A 23982-nucleotide genomic window follows, 5' to 3' on the forward strand; every position below is an offset into this window, starting at 1 on the left:
ATTCACAGTCTGCCCAGCTACAGACTGCTTATCTGCTGTCCATAATCCAGCCAAGCTAAATTCAGATGAGGCCATTCCCAGAAGGCTAGTTAGATTGGGGGTTCAGGGGTTTTTCATTGCATTGATTCATGAAGAGTATCTACTAAGGTTTGGAGAAATTATCCTTTGCTTTAGTGGAGGGGGAACAGATATTCATATAATCATGGATATTTTGAAGTATAAAGTCAGTCCTAGTGGAGGATGTCCAAAGCAGAGTGTTCAACACAACCAAATAATGTATGATTGAAGGCACTAGGAAGGGACTTGAAGAAGGGTAGACATGAGCAAGACCTGATGATTGTTATTAAATATTTGAAGGGCCACTTTATAGAAGGATTCGAGTAGATAAGAAGTGTAAGAGAGAGTATTGCTGCACCAAGCATTTTAGTTTAAATCAAGATTTCAAGGATACAGAATAGTTCAACATAAGGAAGAATGCAAAGGTCATGGTGGTCCTGTGGAGATAGAATTTTCTGCTGTTGGATGTGTCCAGACAGGTTTATCCATGTTTTTGTTGGTTTATTGGTTGTTTTTTTGAGGTGTTCAGGGATGGGTATGAGGAAAAAAATGTAGGAGAGATTCATACCTTGAGGAAGGCATTGATCTGCATCTCTCAGATTCCTTCTAACTCAGAATATTTGACTCTCTAATACTAAAAATAGTTCCCTATGCTTTCTTTTGGTTTATTCCTTTTGGGTACTTCCAAACAGTTATTATCATGTCTTAAGTTGTTTTTCCCTTAGGCTGTACAAATACAGTTTTCTTAACCTTCCCTCTTAGGTCATGTTTTCTAAACTCTACATCATTTTTATTGCCCTTCATTGGACTCTTTCCAATTTTACAATGCCTTCTGTAAAATAAGGAGGCAAAAGCTGCCCACACAATATAAGTAGCCTTGGTAATACTACATGGGAGAAAATACAATTATCTCCTTTATCCTCTATGTAATACTTCTATTATACATCTCAATGTGAATCCCAATTTGCTTTTTGCCTGAAGCATTACATTGCATATTCATTTTAAACAAATGCTATCCACTTCTTTTTCTAAAACATTATTTCATAATCCAGAGTTTTCCCAAGTGTCTACTTTACATTAGGTTCTTTCTCTCCAAATAGAACTCCTCTAGACTGAAACCCATTCCAGTATTTTCCACTGACTTTCTTAACCATGGGCTAGTTTTTTAAACATTTTAAGTAGCAGGCATTTTTATCCATTCTTACTCCCTGTATTGTATGTTCCCACCATGCACTGGAACTTGCTTTTAAAGCAATTCTGCCCTTGTCATCATAATCTATGATAATTACATTTGCCTGCCTCAGTATTTATTGTTTACATCTTTAAAAGACAATGATGGCTTAGCCAAAAGTAGAATTAAAAAGTAGAAAGTACTAGGCCTTGATGCCTTAATATCTAACATTCTTTATGAATTAAGTCCTTGATAATGTAACAGATATTTTGGGGGTCTTGATGGTCCAATCTTTTATGATTAACAAACTCTCTGTTGCAGACATACTATAAACCTGAAACTGAAGGACCTTGTTTGGTGAAAACAATTATAATTCTATTCCTGATTCTCTAGACTTTGTCACCATGTTTTATCTTCCTTCTCATGCTGGAATAGCTATCTTCCCCTGTACCTTTCTCACCCAGGAAGATCCTTTACATCCTAATTCTTCTCTTCATCTTCCCATTAGTGAATCCCTAATGCCCAGGCCAACCATCCTTTATTCCACCTTTGCTCCCAACTCTTCACACTTTGTCATCATGTGCCCAGACAGATATATTTTCCTTTTTTTTTTTTAACTTCCTCCTGCTTAGTCTTTTAATAACATGGTCTTTCCCCATTAGAATGTAGTTTCCTAAGGGCAGGGAATGAGTTTTAAATTTAGTTTAATTTAATTTTTCTTAAATTAAATACTACTTACCATAGTGCCTAACATATTTAATGATTAATAAATCATGGGAATCATGTCTACTGTACTTATGTTGCTTTTTTTTAGTAAAAAAAGTTTTTGTAGTGATATTATACTCATTATACATGAGGATATGCAGCCACATACATATGTACATACACATAAGTATATGTGGCTATAAGCATGTAGGTACAGGGATATGATGTTATTTATGTAGGAAACTCCCATGGGGAGAGTTCACCAATTTAGATTAGTAATTCATCTGTAATTTATTATCTCAAAGAGTCATTTAGGACACTAAGAAAGTAAAGAAATGGCCTATGGTCTTATAGCCAGCATATGCTAGAACCTAACTCCAAAGCTAATTTGTGTGCTATGCAATAACATACTGCACACACATACACATATGCATACATGTACATATTCATGTGTACATTTTTGCCTGACTTATATGGCAATAATCTTACAACCTTCATATGGGAGGAGGAAACAGATAATAGCAAGGAATGATATATAGAGAAAAGAGAATAGTTTAGTGTGGAGATATAACCTAGAAGATGAAGGAAAATTCCAAATTAAATAATTATATATTCAGCAATACCCTTACTTTTTTTCCTTTTTTTCCTCTTTCAAAATCTTTGACCTGGGCATCCATTAAACCAGCATGTAGTATTTATCATTTATGAAGGACTGCCCTAAACTCTGTGAAGTCTTAAATATCACAACTTCCCAGCATCTTATCTAGTAAGATGGGGAGGTCAAGAAAGAAAGGTTGACAAAATATACTCAGTGCATTGAGGGAGGGGCACGTAGTAACTTGGTAGGCATAAAAGTTCTTTAAATACTTTTTAAATTTTGTCTTTGTGTCTCCAATACCAATCAATGAATGGCAAATAATATGAGTTTAATACATGCTTAATGATTAATTCAGGAAAAAAGATTAAATCATTAATCATTAATTAAAGACCAGTATCTGCCAGGCACTATTCCAAACCTGGGAATAAGAACAAAACTGACGAAATAAAAAATATTTGGGGGAGAGTGGAGTAAATGTGAACATGGGAGAATGGGAAAATTCAAGAAAGGTAAGACTATCTGGAATCAGATTGTAAAGGATTTTGAATAGAAAACTGAGGAGTTTGTCTTTTAGAAGCAAGAGTTAGCCCCTGAAGCTTTTTTAGTGACAAGTGACATGATCACATTTGAGCTTTTGTAGATAGATTGATTGACTGATTGATATATACATCTATATTTCCATTTATACACATATAGGTCTTTCCTTGCTTCCTGTTTCAGATCCCTTTTATTGTATTGCTATGGTAACACAATTTCTGTTGCTCCTTATGATTTTCTTTTTTTCCCTCAACCTCCAGCAGGTAGTGGTATTCCATATACTATCCCCTTTAAAAAATTCATTTTTTTTCAACTCTTATTTCAGTGTGTATTAACTTCTCAAAGTACTGTTACAAGGCTTCATAAACTGTGATTTCCATGTCTTCAGATCACACATCCATGAGGTCTCCTTAGAGAATCTGGGAGCAAAATATTACCTCTCAAATTTTCTGATTATTTTCTGATATTGCTACCTGTCATCCTATCAGAGAAATCATTTAATTGCTCTGACTCTTAATTTCCTAATCTAAAACAGTCACTGTATTTTTTTTTCTATCTCTAAATTTGTGATCCTGGGAACCTAGAGGGATAAAGTCTCCTTAAACTTTACCAAAAGATTTTACTCTCCATTTCCATGTTGACAAATAGTGATGCCACAATTTGAATTCTCTCTCTTTGTTTCTAGAGATCTAAGAGGTCAGTCTACTTTCTCTCAGTTTTAATCAAATATATTGTGATTTTCTTAAGAAAAATAGGCTAAAATAATTTAAATATTATTTGCTCTTCTAGAGATGGAGGGGTCAGGCACAATAAATTCCACTCCTTCTCATTCTGCCTTTCTTGCCAGCAGACTAATATCTAACTGTAATGAAAGTGGTAGAAATGTATTTTCATCTACATATACAATCATATGGTTTCCTTTGTTTGCTTATTTTTTGTTTCCCTTGCTCATTGTCTTTAACAGACTTTCTTTGTATCTTTTCAATAAATTGTTTTGATTTTTTCACTGATACCAGTAAAATGATGAGATACAATAGCAAGTATCCAGTTATGTTTGCTGTTAATAAGCACTGGTTTATGCAGCATTGACAATTTAATTTCCTGGTCAAATGAATCCTTCTTTATTTCTTGTGGTTTTACTTTCCTTTAGTCCATCTTGCCTTAATAACTTAAAACACATATGATTTTATCTATGTACATATTTGTACCAGTGAAAGAGATCATAGTCTTGCCAAGTTTCATGAGAAATATTCATCATTTCCTTGCCAATCTTCCAGTGATTAGATCTTTCTTCACTAAAATAAAGTGATTATTGGAGAACAGATACATGTTCTGTTAATAGCCCTATATACAAAGACTTTTTAGCTTGGTAAAACCTACTACTCACCACTCATCCTTAACTGTTATTGCCTAGAAGAACCCATAGCCATTTGAATAGGAAAATTATACTGGGGGGGACTTATTATATGGAACTAAAATATTAGCAGTCAGCATAACAGATCTGTTGAAACAAAAAATAACTTTATTCTGCTATACCCATACAGGTCATAGGTATAAGGAGTGGAAGGACGATGGAATATTCCAAATTGTGAAATAAATTTCTACTTGATGATATCAGCACCATCTATTAAAACAGTTTCACCAGGAACAGTTTGCCAAAATAAAGAAGTTCATTACTTACATTCAAATACTACTGTCATTTTTTTTTTTGATATGTGAGCGAATTATAGTTTGTTTTTTCTTTAGATTCTTCAGACCCAGAGACAGCAAGTACTTTGATTTATCAAGTAAATATCCCATTATCTCTCCATTAAAAATACTTGGACTCTAATTACTCCAAGTTTTGTTATTTGTCCTTAATCTTATTTGTACATTATTGTTATTGATCCTTAATCTTAAAGAGTAACTCATACCAATGAGCCTAGTGTATATAGTGGCACCTTTTCACAAATACCATTCCAATATATTTTTTGGTTAAAAAAATACAAGGTATTACTATCACTTTATATGCAATAATTTAAGGATCAGTAATCGCCTAGACATGCATATTTCCTCTTTTGGTACAAATTACAAATTATTCTTGACTATGTTTTTATTGTTGTGGCTGTTGTTTCCACACTTCCTCTCAGATCTTCAATGAGCTACCCAACATGATAGAGGAATCTAAATCTTTTAGCATTCAGGAGTCAAAGTGTATTATTCATTTTCTCTTTAAATCTTTGTTCTTTCTATATGACTGTCAAGGCTCCTTTTCTGATCATATTTTATCTTCAAAGGCATCCCTTATAATATTTTGTATAGGTCATTAGAAAATATGCTTAAACCTATTTATACTTACTATGAGTTTCTCTGTTGTTCATTGTGAGACCTAAAAACTTTTTTCTTTGAAAACTGTGGTCCTTGTGGCTCTTTTCAGCAGCGAGGTGATTCAGACAAGTTCCAATAATCTTGTGATGGAAAGAGCCATCTGCACCCAACATAACATAGTATTTTCGTTTTTTGTTGTTGTTATTTGCTTATTTTTTGCTTCCTTTCTCATTTTTTTCTTTTTGATCTGATTTTTCTTGTGCAGCATGATAATGGTGGGAATATGTATGGAGGAAATGCCCAAGTTTTTTATATATTGGATTGCTTGCCAACTGTAGGAGGGAGTGAGGGGAAGAGAGGGAGAAAAAAATTGGAGAGGGGTTTTTCAAGGGTGGATGCTGAGGACTGTGCATGTATTTTGAAAATAGAAAACTTTTAAAAAGTGTGGTGCTCCAAGATTTTAAATATAGGACAGCATGGAGATATACAGTACTATCTTCTACTTTTTGAACATTTGAAATTTATATTTTATTTCTACCAATGTCATGTTAAAACATTATTAATGTTTGTTTTATAAAGTTTTGTCTATATCCCAAAGACATCAAAAGAGAAAGATAAATGCATGTCTTTTAAAATTTATTTCTTAATTAATTTATTTTTTGATCTACATTTATTTATGAATTATATTGCGAGAGAAGAATTAGAGCTAAAGGGAAAATTCATGGGAGATATAAAAAAAAACAGAAAAAAATGAACATAGCATGTGCTGATTTACCTTCAGTCTTCTTAGTTCTTTTTCTGGATGCAGAAGGCATTTTTCTGTCCAAAGTCTTTTGGGATTGCTTTGAATCATTGAAGCAGTGAGAAGAATTAAGTCTTTCATAGGTGATCATCACACATTGTGGCTGTTATTGTGTACAATGTATTCCTGATTCTACTTGTTTCACTTAGGATGTAAATCTTTCCAGGCCTTTCTAAAATCAGCTTGTTCATCATTTTTATAGAACAATAATATTTCATTACCTAAATATACCACAACTTGTTCAGCCATTCCCCAGTTGATGGGCATATACTCATTTTCCAGTTCTTTACTACCATTAAAAGAGGTGCCACAAATATTTTTGCACATTTGGATTATTTTCCTTCCTTTATAATTTCCTTGGGGTACAGACCCAGTAATAGCACTGTTGGGTCACAGGCTATGCATAGATTGGTAGCCCTTTTGGCATAGTTCCATATTTTTTTGCTCTCCAAAATAGTTGGATCAGTTTACAACTACACCAACAATGCATTAGTGTCCCAGTTTTCTCAATCCCCTCCAACTTTTATCATTATCTTTTCCTGTCATGTTAGCCAATCTGAGAGGTGTGAGGTGGTACCTCAGAGTTGTTTAATTTGCATTTTTCTACTCAATAGTGATTTAGAACATTTATTCATATGACTATAGATGGTTTTAATTTCATCATCTGAAAATTGTCCATATCCTTTGACTATTTATCAATTGAAGAATGACTTGCATTCTTATAAATTTGACATAGTTCTTTATATTTTTTATAAGTGAGATCTTTATCAGAAATAGTCTGTAAATATTTTTCCCAGCTTTTTAATTACCTTTTAAACATATTTTCTAGTTCTTCTTTGCTCATAAATTCTTCCCTTCTCCAAAGATCTGATAGGTAAGTTATCCCTTGCTCTCCTAATTTGTTTATGGTGTCATCCTTTATGCCCAAATCATGTATTCATTTTGATCTTATTTTGGTATGAAGTATGAGATGTAGAATATACACATTTCAATAAGATTGACCACAGTTAAAAGATATATCCCAAATTATCATCTCATAAAAATATCTGTAAACACTACTTCTGCTAATGATATATAATAATGACATGTTTTTGTTTGTTTGTTTGTTTGTTTGTTTGTTTTTTACAAATCCTTTCAACTTAGCCATTTTAGGAGTTATTCTGTTCGTTCTCCTTGGTGAAAGAAAATAGAGGAGGTGGACATTTGTCTAATGTTGTTGTTGTTTTCCTTTTTCTTGTTCCCAAGAGGCTTGGGAGAAGGCGGAGACAGAGGTTTGACCCAACTCTGTGATCTTGGAGAGTTTCCTAATGCACTGTCAAGATAACACATTAAAATGTATAAGAAGCTAGAACCAAACCAAAGTCATCTTAACTCAAATGGATGCCCTCTAAAAATTACAGTTTATAAATTTTGAAAGAATTTTACTCATTTTCACTAGCTGTTCTTCAGTTCTTGTGAAAGGCAAGTATGATATTCCCTATTTGAGAAAAAAATGAAAACTGGGCTCAAAGATTTAATGTCTATTTAGTATCAGTTCAAAAAGTAAAATTTAGATTTCCTTTAAAAAGTTTTAGGCAGTCCCACTAAATCAATCCAGACTTAATTTTTCACCTCTCTCCTCCACTTAAATTCTATATATCAAATGATTTATTGTTAGTGGTCACAAACCTCTGTCCTTTATTTCATTGTTCAGTAGCTAACTTAATTTGAGGGGAGTATATATTGATGAGACTTCTATTTATTTTTCTCAAGTCTCAGGATACTTGTCATGTGATTTGATGAGAGATATCCTTCATATTTTTGTCATTTCCAGAAAAAAAAATTCATTTTAGATTTGTTATTCACACTTTGTATCTCTTGCCATATCATTCTTTAAATGTTCAACATAATTTCTCACTTCTCAAGTTCAATAGACATGTTTTTGAGTTATACAGAAAATTTTAACTAGAACAAAGGAATATAGTAGATTAGTTTACTTATATAATGTTTTCTTAATATATGCATTGGTAAACTAGGTTGTTTCCTCTGTATGTCCACCTGAAATACTATTCCTTATGGCCATCTTCCTCTTATTTTTCAATTTCCTAAAATCACAGATTTGGTGATAAAAGAGCAATTATTGGTTATCTAGCTGGGCCCCTTGATTTCAAAAGTGGGAAAGCTGAGGCCTAAAGAGTTTAAGTAACTTTTCTCTGGTTGTCTATTTTCTCTTTTCCTCACTTCCCTGGTTTCCTTCAAGCTAAACTATCACTTTCTGCAGGTAGTCTTTCCCATATTCATCTAAGTTTTAGTGCCTTCCTTCTGAGATCATCTCCAATTTACCTTTTTATATATCATATACATACATAAACATCTGAATATAGTTCACACACACATTAGATCTTAAGCTTTAGGCAGGAACCATTTTACCTTAGAGAAAATAAGCAGTTCAATGAGACCATAAGGAAGATATGAGTTCAAATATAGCCTCAGACACTTATGAGCCATGTGACCCTGGTCAAGTCACTTTGCCTCAGTTTCTTCATCAGGAAAGTTAGCTGGATAAGAAAATGTCAAAGTACTCTGAGAATTTGCCAAAAAAAAAAAAAAAAAACCCAAAACCAAAGAGGGTCAGGAACAGTCAGAAATGACTAAAATAAATTTATCCTTCTGTGTATTCCCATAATTAAGCATAATGTGTAGCATATATTAAATAACTATTGAATCCTTGTTGATTTGACTTACTAAAGTCACAGAAATGGCAGAATCATGTCCTGAACCTTCTAAGTCCAAATAGAGCACTCTTTCCTTATGTTTTCTTTATTTTCTTTTAAACAGAGTTGTCACCATTTTGTAAAGCGAGCTGGTTCTCCTGATTTTACTCTAAATTCCATTATATAGATGCTTTCACACACATTTCCTTATATGCTTTATGTTTATCCTTTTCACAATTCAATAACAGACAATAATTGATTTAGTTATTTTATGGGATTAAATCAACCTTATTAATTCTCTGTTATAAATATATTTCCACAAAAATATTCAACTTAAGAAAAGACTCGGTAATGTTTTAGAGATAGGAAATAGAGAGTTAACAATGGAATTACTTGCTTGACAACAAATAAAAGTGAAAATATGCTTCACTATGAGCATTCTTCTCTAATAATTGGCCAGTAATTGTAATGGTCAGAAGTCCAATGAAGGACATTTTTTGCAATCTCTTTTGCTATCAAAGTCACCATTTTACTGGTGAAAGTCATTTTACTTTGAATGTTGGAGTCTAAGACCCATTTCTAGAAAACACCTTCCAAACAGGTAAATATTTCCTTCCAAGGAAAAAGAAGTACTCAGTAAAATAACATTTCACATTTTCATTAATCATAAAAATAGTGATACATTTATACATAATTTAAAAAATTGAAAAGCCCTTTATATAAATTATTTTATTTAGGACTCATATCCAACCAAAGAGATATGCAATTCAGGCATTATGATCTTTATATAACAAGTGAGAAACCTGTTGCTCAGAAAAGTTAAGTGAAATAGTAACTTTCATGCAATCAATCATGTCAAGGCTGCACCTGAACCCACATCTTCCTGAATCAGAATTCATCACTCTAAATATCCACTATTGTCAGCATCATCATATATGCATTAGTACATACTTCATTACTTTTTTTTGGGGGGAGGAATCCTTGAAATTCCACATTTGTTCTGCTTTTATGTTTGAACTATGTTATAAATAATATAATAACAGCACATTGCTCATCTTAAAAAGCTTTATTAATGCTATTTGCTATTACTGTGCTTTCTAATGCTGCTGCTAAATCCATATCTTACCAGTATTTTGTGGTAATGGAAGCTACCAAAAAAATATTTGGGTTAAAGGGGAAAATATTTGGAATGTTAAAAAAATGAAATAATATATTTAAAGAAAAGAAAAAATTAAAGTCATATAAAATGAATAGGAGGAATATTTTTGTAAATGAGGGTCCAGCTGCTTATTCAGCTTTTAGGGGAAAAAACAGCAAGATGCCAGCACTTTGAAAATGAATGTCGTGGTTCTTGCCAACCTCCATGATCTACATTAATGCTTCAGCCTATCATTCCTGTTCTGTATCTTTCCATTGCTCTTTAGGTAACCGTGTATTTTACTATTTGAAGATCGCAGTGGTTCATAAGTTGCAGCCACATAATATCCCAGAAGAATATCAGCGTTAACTAATGGATTTTTTTTTCCAAGGGAGCAAGTTGGCATCATTGAAAGCACTGGGTAATTTCCCAGATGCAATCCAGACTGTTCTCTTCCTCTTATTTAATTCTTGGCCCAGCACATTGCAAATCTGCAGTTTTCTGTCCAAAATAACCATACTCTTGGACAAGATCTATGATTTGTCCTTCTAACTGCATATTTTAGTTTGTATAATACACATTCTTCATCCACTTGTTTGTCTGTTCTTCCCCTCTGTTTTCTGATAAGCCAAACTGCATGAGTCATTAAGATGTTATTTGTTTTGAGACTAAATGTATTTGGTATAATGGTATACACAAGAAGCAACTCCTGACCATGTGCCATCTCCCAGGCATCTCCTTTTGGTCACTGGACATGATGGAAGAGAAGTAAACTTGATTCCTTGTCTATTAAACAAACAACATGATCATCTAATAATTTGGAAAACCTTGAGTGTCCAGTTAGCTCAATTCATATATAATTACATTTCACGTAAGGATACTTCCCTCTTTTCCAGGGATTTTATGAATATTGAACTTTAAGAGGCCTAAGAGCTGGTCTCTCTCACAAGAGGCTGCATAGAAACTGTGTCAGTTTTATCCATGACAATTTCAACTGAATTCAATTCCATAATTCCTTCAGATTTAAATAATCTGTACTCTATGAAAGCATAACTCTCATTCTGGTACCCAAACATACACATGGCAAGTTCTTAACAAAGAAACATGACTTATGAGACTAGATAGAGACTCCCAGTTCTGGGGATGGTGATTACTGAATCATCTAATCCTGTGAAATTTACTTTGGAAAATCCCACTACATCTCAAAAATAAATGTTAGTGGAACAAAGACAACATCAGGTTACTTATCAAACTTCTTCTGTCATATGGGGAGGTCAAAGGGTTGTATCTCTTTGTCATAGAGTAAGTAGCTTGTTTCTTCTATATTTTCTCTGTTTTGGTGCTGATTCAGACAATGAGCTGCCAGAATACAAAGACCATTATTAGTCACCTTTTACCTTACTTTATTAAGCTTTTAGTACAGAACAATGGGTAAATATTTTACAATTTATTCTAGTTTTGGTAATAATTGAGAAGATGTGTGGAAGTAATTCCAGGTTATCAAGTGCTGTGGATTTCACAATATTGACAAAGAAAATTCATTCTAGATAAGTCTGCCACCTCTATTCCACTTTATAAAGCTGTCCTACTTGCTTCCCAATAAAATCATTACCAATTTCCAATAAATAACAATTTTGGAAGCATTATCAGATCCAAGTCTTATATGTATGTGGTGTATAAGACCAGGAAAGAGATAATCTCAATGAGTTCTCCCCCGGTCAGATTATACCTGAAGTACCATGTTTAATTCCAAGTGTCACAATTTAAAAACCTAGAAGTGAGGAAGATCCACTACCAGAAAGATCTGATCTTCAGTCTCTATCCCAGGTGAAAATCTATTGAGAACTGCTTGATTTTTTTAGACCAAATGCATGAGTTGGTTGTAACTGACTCCATTCTTCCTGAGGAGATGGAGACCAACTAATCCATATTTACCATATTTTATTATTGTCTCCAGAAGTTCCCCATATTTCATCTGTGTCTTGTGACTATGCCCTTTATAATATCTGATGCAAATGAAGCTTTTCTGAGCTGTCATCTGCAAAGCAACTGAACCCTTAGGATTTAATGGTCTTTCTGTTTTCTTGTACTTTCTGTATTTTGTGTTTTCTCTTTAACTAATGTGTTAGTTTGTAAATGGAGAGATTGTTGTGTACTTTTTTTTGTTTGGTTCATTTGTGTCTCTGACATTTAGCACAATGTTTGGCATAGAAGTGATTAATAAATTTCATTCATTCTTAAGCCCAAGTGTCAGTAGGTGCACAAACTTGTTTTATATCACATGAATAATACTTGGAAAACAATTGGAATTTTTGGATTGTGGAAGAAATAATTCAGAGAAATTATCAACTATATGTTTGAAGTAATTATCACATGGAAAAGAAATTATACTTGCTTTATCTTGACCTTAGTAGGCAGATGTAAAGAGTTGAAACAAAAGTGTGCTTGAATCAGACAATGGAGCACTTAAGGCTAATTACCTATTGGATTATAACTCTATTACCATACTTTTGGAATTTCCCTTCTCACAGTTAATGCTAGCTCAATGCTTGGGAGTTAAGAGAATTGTAGGTAAGGATTAGGAGATAGAGTGAAACTTGGCCTCAGGAAGAGGAGGAGAAAAGTGTGGAGATTCTAAACTCTAGAATTAAGAAAGGATCCTTGACAAAACTCTTGGCAGTTTTGTCCATCTCCTTCACTTCTCCCCCTAAAGAACAAGGACTTTTGTTTATCCTGACTCTGGCTGATTTTGAGGCCTTCAGGGAGCTAGTCCGGACTTAACAGGCAGAATTAGAACAAGTATTCAGAAATCTCAGAGAAACAAAATTGACTTCTATATATATATTGGGTGTGTGTGTATGTGTTTCCTTAAGAATTTGATATGTCTAAAAATATGAGAGACTGCCATGGGAGAAAGAACTGTTTTACATAAAGGTTTTTTCCACAAAACCTGAATAATCAAGATAACCATTTGTCAAGTTTTATTTTACTTCTGATTCAATCCAGGGAGAGAGCTCAGCCTATTAACTTCTGAAGTTCATTCTGATGGAAATGCTATTATAACCCTAGTGATAATTGAATTCTTCCTTCAAAAAGTTGACAAATTTCTTATATTTATGTTATTAGTTCTCAATACTTTGGTCCCAAGTTCAAAGAAGAGGATTAAGAATTTTAGAAGAGAAGCCAATGATGGTTGAAATGGAAGATGGAATGGCTTTTACTAGGGAATAGAGGGACCTTGGAGGGCATCTAGTCTAATCACCTCATTTCACAGATGAGGAAACTAATTGTTTCATCAACCATCATCATTGGATTTTGTGACTAAACATATGCATGATTATAATTTTTATGCATATGGACATATAAAATGTGGACAAATAGGTTAGGTTAAATAAAAAATAAGGCTGTCAAGAATGTGAAAATCAGCCTGGTGTACTGGGGAAGAGAAAGGAATCACCCAACTTAGCAACAAAAACAAATCAAAACAAAACAAACTCTCACACAGAGGTTCAAACGCTAGATTTTACATATCTATGTTGCTATCACCTTTAAAAATCATATATTTTGCGTAAGCCTTAGTTTTCCATTTAAAGAATAGAGATAAAATAATTGCATACTTGATTCACAGAGTAAAAAAAAAAATGTGAAAAATGCTTTATTTTTTAAGCCATCAAGTGTATATAACTATGAGTTGTTATGGTTATAGTGTATTTTTAATTTAAAAAAATCATCCAAAATATAATGCCTTTAAAAAAATTTGCATTTGTTTTATTTGGATGAGATAACACTAAAGAATCCCAGGATATCATAAAGCAAAATTACAGACATCATGGTATGGTAAAGAGAATACTGAATTTGTAGTCAAAGGAACCCGGATAACTTGCTAGCCCTGTGGCCTGGGAAAATCATTTAATCTCTATATGTCTTGAGTGACTATATAGATCCTACAACAACATAAATATACTGTAATATTTTCATATCTATTTAATTATTTTCTAAGAAAAAAAGACTTGTGCATTATTTTATATTTCTTTAACATTTTGAGGATTTACGATATCTTTGGTATAAGTGGTCATGTCACAGAAGCAAATTAAAGCCTCTGTTATCATTGTGGAAAGCTTTCACAAATTGCTATGACTCACAATTTCATCACTTGTTGGTAAGATTTTTGATAATTCATTACCTGAAATTAGTTAATATGGTCTTCAAACAATAGACCAAACAAACCATTGTTGAATCTTTGCTCAAAAATATTCCAGCTTGGGAGAATCTATTAGAGATTGTTCTCTGCCATCATATCCCTTAAAAACTCAAGATCACTTTGCTTCATAATTAATTATCAGAGTAGGAAACAAGGAGGGAAAGGAAGAATCACTTAATTAATAAACAAAAGTAATAGTATCATCAGTATCTCCTAAAGGAGTTCTACCATTCTATCTAATTTTAAAAAATAATGTTTTCAAGAACATTTGATAATCTTGTGACTGGTGTTTTAAAATTCATTACTCACAATTCTCTTGATTAGAATGAGATGAATGCAAGTGGAGGAGAAAGACTTGACCAGAAATTACATGTAATCATCGATGCTGATTGGGTGCTAAGTTTCTGGAAGTTTATTCTTTGTCCATTCTGTCTAGCATTTGATATAACGCAACTTTTGAACATGAGACTTTCCTCAAATTTTGTTTGACTAAGTTAACAGTGAGACTAAGCTCATCTTAACAAATGCATAGCTTTCCTTTGTTTCACAGGTTATTTTATAGTAGAGGCAATCCAGTGTACCTATTACCATTATTAAATTGAAAGTATGTTATTATCCCATCAGTGTTGCAGAACTTGGCATAGGAAATGAAGGCAAAAGTACAACATCTCTCCCCTCCTGATGTGCTAGATGCAGAAGTCATGCTATTTTCTAATTATGCAGATTGGGTTCTGTGAAAAGAGATGTGGAATAAGACCAGCAGCAATAAAGTGGCATTAGCTATCTATGTTTAATACACGGCAGAGGCTAATTTAGTGAATGGAAAACACTGGAGAAAAAATAATTTCTGAATAATGAAGACTTTCATAGTCATCTAGGTCAATTCCCAAAGTGGTCATGCTATTAGAGGAAAAAATACACAACCTGATAAAGGTTTCTTTTTTTACCCAGAGGAATATTTATTCATGCCAAATCTTTCTGTGCAGAAGTGCTCAGACAATTGATTACAGCAAATTCAGTTGGGTTATGTAAAGAGAATCAAATGATAGCTTTCCTTCTCCTTCCCCTCCCCTTTTTATTTTTGGTAAGATCTACTTTATTTTAAAAAGCTTTTAGATGGAAGAAAAAAAATTTAAATAAAAGCATTCTTTATTGTCTGTATTTCATTCTAGTTCATTCTCAACTGAACTCAAACTACCTCCTTGTAGTCTGTTTTTCTCATTATTTTAATTCATTTGTCAACAACAACATGCACACCTTAGTTACTGCTTCAAGATTCAGTCCTCCTGAAATCATTTAAATAGCCCCATCTCTGTGCTTAGTCTATAGCTGAGGATATTCAGAACCATTTTGGTGGGTTCATAGAGACTAAGGATTTCTCATTCTCTGTTTTCTCCTTCCAATAAAACAAACAAACAAAAACATTTGTTTTGAAATACTTGCAAGTGAAAAGTTGATTCCAGACTACCAGGATGTCTAGTTGAGAAATTTCTCTAGCTTTGGATTAGGACTTAAGCCAAGAGAAATATTACATTGTTCCAAATAATTACAGATCATTCTTCTTTCATAACACTTGGGAGTTCTCGCATAAGATTTATAATTTTCTCATTGAAAGACAAAGTACATTAATTGTTCAATTATTTTCCAGTTAAGTCTGACTCTTCATGACCCATTTGGGGTTTCTTGGCAAAGACATTGAAGTGGTTTGCTATTTCCTTCACCAGTTCATTTTACAGATGAGGAAATTGAGGCACAAAGGATAAAATGATTTTTTTTTTACTTCATACTGCTAATAAATTTCTGAGATTATATATGAATTCAGAAATATGAGTCTTCCTCACTCTAGGCCTAGCATTCTATCCATGATGCTAAAACAAATGCATAATAGAAGTTAATTTATTCATCTATTTTTTTTAAAGTAATATAGTACAGTAGAGAGTACTGGATTGGGATGAGAGGATAATAGTTCAGATCCCAATTTGCTCTTTGATATCTGGGTGAGCCTGACAAATCATTGAATTTTTCTGGTTTTCCTCATATATGAAATGAGGAGATTGGATTTGATAATCTTGCTTCTCCTTTCTTACTCTAAGTATATAATAATAATGCTTTTGATGCACGCAGATGCAATAAATTTGTAAACAGAGCTGTTTCTTAGAGTGTGATTCAATTCAATAAACATTTATCACAGGCCTACTAAAGAGCACTGTTATTACTCTAAATTATTACTCTAAATCAGTTCTAGTCAAAAATGGAGAAGAGAATGGTGGTATTTCTAAACTGAGATGAAAACAGTGATGAGCTATTCTTTAGATTTTTTTATTGTTCATTTCCTTTTATATATTTTGTAATTGGAATAATAATCAACAGTCACATTTTCCACATAAAATGTTCTTCATAATATCCAAATTAGAAGATCAGAATGTATCCTTCTAGTTTGGTATGGCAATTCTTTTGGTTATTAAATAATAATTTGGAGCTAATAAAGAAAGGAAAAGGAAAAACATTTAACATTATTTAAAATGTATTAAAGCTTTTTATTTTCAAAACACATGCATGGGAAATTTTCAATATTCATCTTTGCAAACCCTTGTTTTTCCAAATTCCCCCCCTTTCCCCCATCCTTCCCCTAGAAGGCAAGTAATCCAAAATATGTTAAACATATGCAATTCTTCTATACCTATTTCCACAATTATCATGCTGCAAAAAAAAATCAGATTAAAAAGGAAAAATGAGAAAGAAAGCAAAATGCATGTAAACAAAAATAAAAAGAGTGAAAATATTATGTTGTAATCTGCATTCAGTTTCCACAGCCTTTTCTCTGAGTGCTCTCTTTATCACAAGACTATTGGAGCTGGCTTGAATCATCTCACTGTTAAAAAGAGCCATGTCTTGCTGTTGTCATGTACAATGATCTTCTGGTTCTGTTCATTTCACTCAGCATCAGTTCATGTAAGTCTCTCCAGGTCTCCCTGAAATCATCCTGCTGATCATTTCTTATAAAACCATAATATTCCATAGTATTCCTATACCATTATTTATTCAGCCGTTCTCCAGCTGATGGGCATCCACTCATTTTTCACTTTCTTGCCACTACAAAAAGGGCTGCCAAAAATATTTTTGCATGTTCAGGTCCCTTTCCTTTCTTTAACATCTCTTTGAGATATAGGCCCAGTAGAGACACTACTGGATTAAATGGTATCCAGTTTGATAGCCCTTTGGGCATAGTTCCTAATTGCTCTCCAAAATGGATGAATGAGTTCACACCTTCACCAACAAAGTATTAGTGTCCCAGTTTTTCCACATCCCCTCCAACATTGGTCATGATCTTTTCTTGTCATCTTAGCCTACCTGAGAGGTATGTAGTGGTACCTCAGAAATGCAAATTTTATTTTAATTTGTATTTCTCTCATCAATAGTGATTTAGAGCACATTTTCATCTGACTATAAATGGTCTTAATTTCTTCATCTGAAAATTATCTGTTTATATTTTTGACCATTGGCGAATTCTCTATATATTTTGGAAATGAGGCCTTTATCAGTACCTTTGAATCTAAAAAAAATATTCCCAATTTATTGCTTCCCTTATAATCTTGTCTGCATTGTTTTTGTTTGTACAAAAACTCTTGAATTTAATACAATCAATATTATCCATTTTATATTCAATTATGTACTCCAGATCTTCTTTGGCCACAAATTCCTTCCATCTCCACAGATCTGAGAGGTAAATTATCTTTTGTTCTTCTAACTTGCTTATAATGTCCCTCTATATGTCTAAATAATGAACTCATTTCTACCTTATGTTGATATAAGATATTAGATGTGGGTCAATGCCTATTTTCTGCCATATTAATTTCCAAATTTCCCAGCAGTTTTTTGACAAATAATGAACTTTTATCTCAAAAGCCAGGATCTTTGAGTTTGTCAAACCTAGATTACTATAGTCATTTACTATTTTGTTCTGTGAATTTTAAACTACTCTGATTGACTATTCTATATCTTAGCCAGTACCAAATGGTTTTGATGATTACTGCTTTATAATATGATTTTAGTTCAGCTACAGCTGCTTTTTTTTTTCATTAATTGTTTTTTTTTTTTCATTAATTCCCTTGAAATTCTTGACCTTATGTTCTTCCACATGAACTTTGTTATTTTTCCAACTCTCTAAAATAATTTATTGGGATTTTGATTGGTATGGTACTGAATAACTAGATTAATTTAGGTAGCATTGTCATTTTTATTATATTACATCAGCTTATCCATGATAACTTGACATTTTTCCAATTGATTAGATCTGACTATTTGTGTGGACAGTATTTTGTAATTTTGATCATATAGCTCCTGTCTTTGCCTTGGCTGGTAGACTCCCAAATATATTATCTATAGTTACATTAAATGCATTTCTCTTTGTATCTCTTGATGCTGGACCTTGTTGGTAATATATAAAAATGCTGATGATTTATGTGGATTTATTTTGTATCCTGAAACTTTGCTAAAGTTGTGAATTCTTTGTAGTTAGGTTTTTAATTGATTCTTTAAGGTTCTCTAAATGTTATCATATTATCTACAAATAATTATCATTTGGTTTCCTCATTACCTACTCTAATTCCTTTAATATATTTTTCTTCTCTTGTTACCAAAGCCAGAATTTCTAATATGATATTAAAAAGTAATGATGATGGTGGGAAACCTTGTTTCACCCCTGATCTTATTGGGAATAGTTCCAATTTATGCCCATTACATCTGATGCTTGCTGATGGTTTTAAATAGATGTTACTGATAATTTTAAGGAAAATTCCATTTATTCCTATAATTGCTAGCATTTTTAATAGGAATGGGTGGATTTTGTCAAAAGCTTTTCCTGAACCTATTGAGATAATCATATGATTTTTGTCAGTTTGGTTATTGATATAGTCAATTATGTTAATAGTTTTCTGAATATTGAAACAGCCGTGCATTCCTGGTATAAATCCTACTTGGTCACGATGTATTATTATAATAATAATTTGCTATAATCTCTTTGCTAATATGCTATTTATGATTTTGCATCTATATTCATTGGGGAAATTGGTCTATAATTTTCTTACTCTGTTTTGACCCTACCTTCATTTCATTAGCACTATATCTATGTCACAAAAGGAATTTGTTAGGACTTCTTTGCCTTATTTTTTCTAAATAGTTTGTATAGTATTGTAATTAATTGTTCTTTAAATATTTGGAAGAATTCACATGCAAATCCTTCTGGTCATGGAGATTTTTTTCCTTAGGAAATTGATTAATAGCTTGTTTGATTTGTTTTTCTAAAATGGGACTATTTAAGTATTTTTTCTGTTAATCTGTATTTTTTAAGTATTTTTACATTTTTTGTATTTGTAATTGTTCCTCCATTTCATTTAGATTATCAGATTTATTGACATCTGTAACTCCTAATTATGGCTCTAATTTCCTCTTCATTGATAGAAAGTTCTTTTTTTTTCCTTTTTGAGACTAACAATTTGATTTTCTTCTTTACTTTTTTTTCCAAATCAAATTAGCTAAATATTTATCTATTTTTTTCATACAACCATTAGTTTTGTTTACTAATTAAATAGTTTTCTAGTTTCACTTTTATCAATCTTCCCTTTTGTTCTAATAATTTCAAATTTGGTATTTAATTGAGTGTTTTTAATTTGTTATTTCTCTAACTTTTTTAGTTGCATGCTCAATTCATTAATCTGCTCTTTTTCCATTTTGTGAAAATAAGATCTAAAGATATAAAACTTCCCATAAGTAGTGCTTTGGCTGCATCCTATAAATTTTGGTATGTTGTCTCATTATTGTCAATCTCTTGGATGAAATTATTGATTGTGTCTAAGAATTGTTGTTTCACCCATTCATTTTTTGGATTAGATTATTTAGTTTCCAAATAATTTTTGGTCTATTTTCCCATGGCCTTTTATTGTATGTAATTTTTATTGCATTATGATCTGAAGAGAGGCATTTACTTTTTCTGCCTTTCTGCATTTGATTTTGAGGAGTTTATGCCATTATACATGGTCAATTTTTGTATAAGTTCTGTGTACTATGGAGAAAAAAAAGTATATTCCTTTCAGTCTCCATTCAGTGTTCTCCAAAGTTCTATCATATCTAACTTTTCTAGAATTTTACTTACCTTCTTAACTTCCTTCTTATTTATTTTATAGTTCAATTTATCTAGTTCTAAGAGAGCTCTAAGAGGTTGAGATCCCATACTATTATAGTTTTGCTGCCTAATTCTTGTAGCTCTTTTACCTTTTTTCTAGGAATTTGAATGCTATTTCACTTGGCACATATATGTTTAATACTTATATTGTGTCATTATCTAAGGTACCCTTTAGCATGATGTAATTTCCTTCCTTATCCTATCTCTTTTAGTTAGATCTCTTTTTTGCTTTTGGTTGATCTGAGATCAGGATCATTAATCATGCTCTTTTTACTTCAGCTTAAGCATAATAGATTTTTTCCCAACCTTTTATCTTTACTCTGAATTACTCTGCTTTAAATGTGTTTCTTGTAAAGAAAATATTGTAAGATTATGGCTTTTAATCCAGTTTGTTTTCTGCTACTGTTTTTTTATTCCATTTTTTAATTTTATAATTATGTGTATTTTTTGTATATATGCATGATTTTTTACATTATCCCTTGCACTCACTTCTGTCCAATTTTTCCCTTCCTTCCCTCCATCCCTTCCCCTTTCTTTCTCCTCCACAAGTCTGAGAGCTAAACTATCCTATGTTCCTCTAATTTATATATGATCTCCTTCTTTATGCCTAAATCATGGACCCATTTTGATCTTATCTTGGTATGTGGTGGTATGTAGGTCCATGTCTAATTTCTGCCATACTAATTTCCAGTTTTCTCAGCAGTTTTTATCAAATAATGAATTCTTATCCCAAAAGTTGAGATCTTTGAGTTTGTCAAACATTAGATTGCAATAGTTATTCACTATTTTGTCCTGTGAACCTAACCTATTCCACTGATCAACTGGTCTATTTCTTAGCCAATACCAAATGGTTTTGGTGACTGCTACTTTATAATATAGTTTTAGATCAGGTACAGCTAGGCCATCTTCATTTGATTTTTTTTTCATTAATTCCCTTGAAATTCTTGACCTTTTGTTCTTCCATATGAATGTTGTTATTCTTATAGAATATTGTCCAATCAGTAATTAGCCTTTAAGTGTTCGGTTATCCGACCTTAGTGCATTAACTCAAGAGTTTCAGCCCTTTACAGCAAAGAACTTGGATTGCAGCCAAGAATCAACTGTCCAGCAAAATTAAGCATTATCTTTTAGGGGAAAGAAGGACATTGAATGAAGCAGGTCAATTTTATTTATTTCTGATGAAAAGACCAGAGCTGAACAAAAAAATTGATCTTCAGATACAGACGTCAAAGAAGATAAAAAGATAAAAAGAAAAAAAAAGATAAAAAGGAAAGAAAATATTTTTTAAAAAAGTTAAAAAGCTTTTAGATATAAAGGGTGATATATGCAAATTAGAAGAGGATAGTTTATCTCTCAGATCTCTGGAGAATTAAGGAATTTGTGTCCAAAGAAGAACTGGAGCTCATAATAGAACACCAAATAGATAATTTTGATTATATTAACTTAAAAAGTTTTTGTACAAACAAAATCTAATGTAGACAAGATTAGAAGGAAAGCAATAAATTGGAAAAACATTTTTACACTTAAGGATTCTGATAAAGGACTCGTTTCTAAAATATATAGAGAAATGAATCAAAATTATAAAAATTCAAGCCATTCTCCACTTGATAAATGGTAGAAGAATATGAACAGACAATTTTCAGATGAAGAAATTTAAACCATTTCTAATCATATGAAAAGATGCTCTAAATAAGTATTGAAAGAGAAAAATGCAAAATAAGAGTATTCTGGCATATCACTACACATCTCTCAGATTGGCTAAGATGACAAGAAAAAAATAGTGATAAAAGTTGGAGGGGATGTGGGAAAACTGGGACACTAATACATTGTTGGTGGAGTTGTGAACTTATTTCACCATTCTGGAGAACAATTTGGAATTATGCCCAAAGCACTATAAAACTTTACATACCATCAATGTTTCTATTGGGCCTATATCCCAAAGAAATCTTAAAGGAGATAAAGGGACCCACATGTGCAAAAATGTTTGTGGCAGCCCTTTTCATAGTGGCAAGAAACTGGAAACTGAGTGGATGCCCATCAGTTGGAGAATGGCTGAATGAGTTATGGTATATGAATGTTATGGAATATTATTGTTCTGTAAGAAACTATTAGGAGGATGATTTTAGAGAGGTCTAGAGAGACTTACATTAATAGATTCTAAGTAAAATGAGTAGAATCAGTAAGTCACTGGTTCTACTACAATAGCAATAGCAACAGCAACAGTAAAATTATATGATGATCAATTGTGATGAAGGTGTTCCTTCCAACGATGAGATGAATGATGCTAGTTCCATTGATCTTGTGATGAAGAGAGCCATCTTCACCCAGAGAGAGGACTGTAGGCACTGAATGTGGATCAAAACATAACATTTTCACCCTTTTTGTTATTGTTGGCTTGCATTGTTTTCTTACTGATTTTCTTTCCATTTTGATCTGATTTTTTGTGCAGCAAGAGAATTGTATAAATATGTTTACACATACTAGATTTAACAAATTTTAACATGTATAACATATATTGGATTACTTGACATCTGGGGAAGTGGTGGGAAGAGGAGAGGAAAATCTGAAACACAAGGCTATGCAAGGGTCAATGTTGAAAAATTGTCTATGCCTATGTTTTGAAAAAAAAAAAACTTTAAAAAGAAAAAAAAAGAACAATACATGAAACCAAACCAAAAAAAAAAAATTAAAATTAAATAGCTTACATCCCTATATGGAAAGATGATATGTTTAACTCTTGAGTTTGTATTTCTGTTATACATATTATTAGAGCGTGTAGATATAATTTGGTTTTATTGTAATGATATTAAAAAAACACAAAAAACAAAAAAACTAGAGGAGGAAAGGGGATTCTGCTGTGAGAAGAGAAAATGGATTTAAAATGGGGTAATTACATTTCATGAAGAGGCAAAAAAGACCTATTATAATTAAGAGAAAGAAGAGAGAAAGAGAAAGAAGAGAGAGAGAGAGAGAGAGAGAGAGAGAGAGAGAGAGAGAGAGTCTCACTTTTCTCCTCCTCCTCCTACTTCCTCCACACATGTCACTTCCCCCTCTTTGTCCCACCAATCAAGTCAGCACAGAATAGCTGGGGAGGGTCAACTTTCAAACAAGTTAATAGAGAACTGTCCAATTGGCAATTAGTCTCACGTGCTCATTATCCAAGTGCATTTGCTCAGTTCTAGCCCTTTACAGGAAATTTTGATTACATCAAATTAAAAAGTTTTGTATAAACAAAACTAATGCAAAAAAAGATTAGAAAGGAAGTAACACACTGGGAAAATATTTTTACAGTTAAAGGTTCTAATAAAGGCCTCATTTGCAAAATATATAGAGAACTGACTCTAATTTATAAGAAATCAAGCCATTCTCCAATTGATAAATGGTCAAAGGATATGAACAGACAATTTTCAGATGATGAAATTAAAACTATTTCCACTCATATGAAAGAGTGTTCCAAATCACTATGGATCAGAGAAATGCAAATTAAGACAACTCTGACATACCACTACACACCTGTCAGATTGGCTAAGATGACAGGAAAAATAATGATGAATGTTGGAGGGGATGTGGGAAAACTGGGACACTGATGTTG

At 32.4% G+C, this 23982-nt stretch overlaps 1 protein-coding gene across 2 annotated transcripts in view; it reads left to right on the top strand.

Moving 5' to 3' along the window:
- Nucleotides 1–23982, top strand: part of GALNTL6 (polypeptide N-acetylgalactosaminyltransferase like 6) — a 1464604-nt gene that overhangs the window by 339664 nt on the left and 1100958 nt on the right. The gene's annotated exons all lie outside the window — the stretch shown is intronic.

The sequence above is a fragment of the Sminthopsis crassicaudata genome, chromosome 6 (assembly GCF_048593235.1).
Source record: "Sminthopsis crassicaudata isolate SCR6 chromosome 6, ASM4859323v1, whole genome shotgun sequence".
Taxonomy (NCBI): domain Eukaryota; kingdom Metazoa; phylum Chordata; class Mammalia; order Dasyuromorphia; family Dasyuridae; genus Sminthopsis; species Sminthopsis crassicaudata.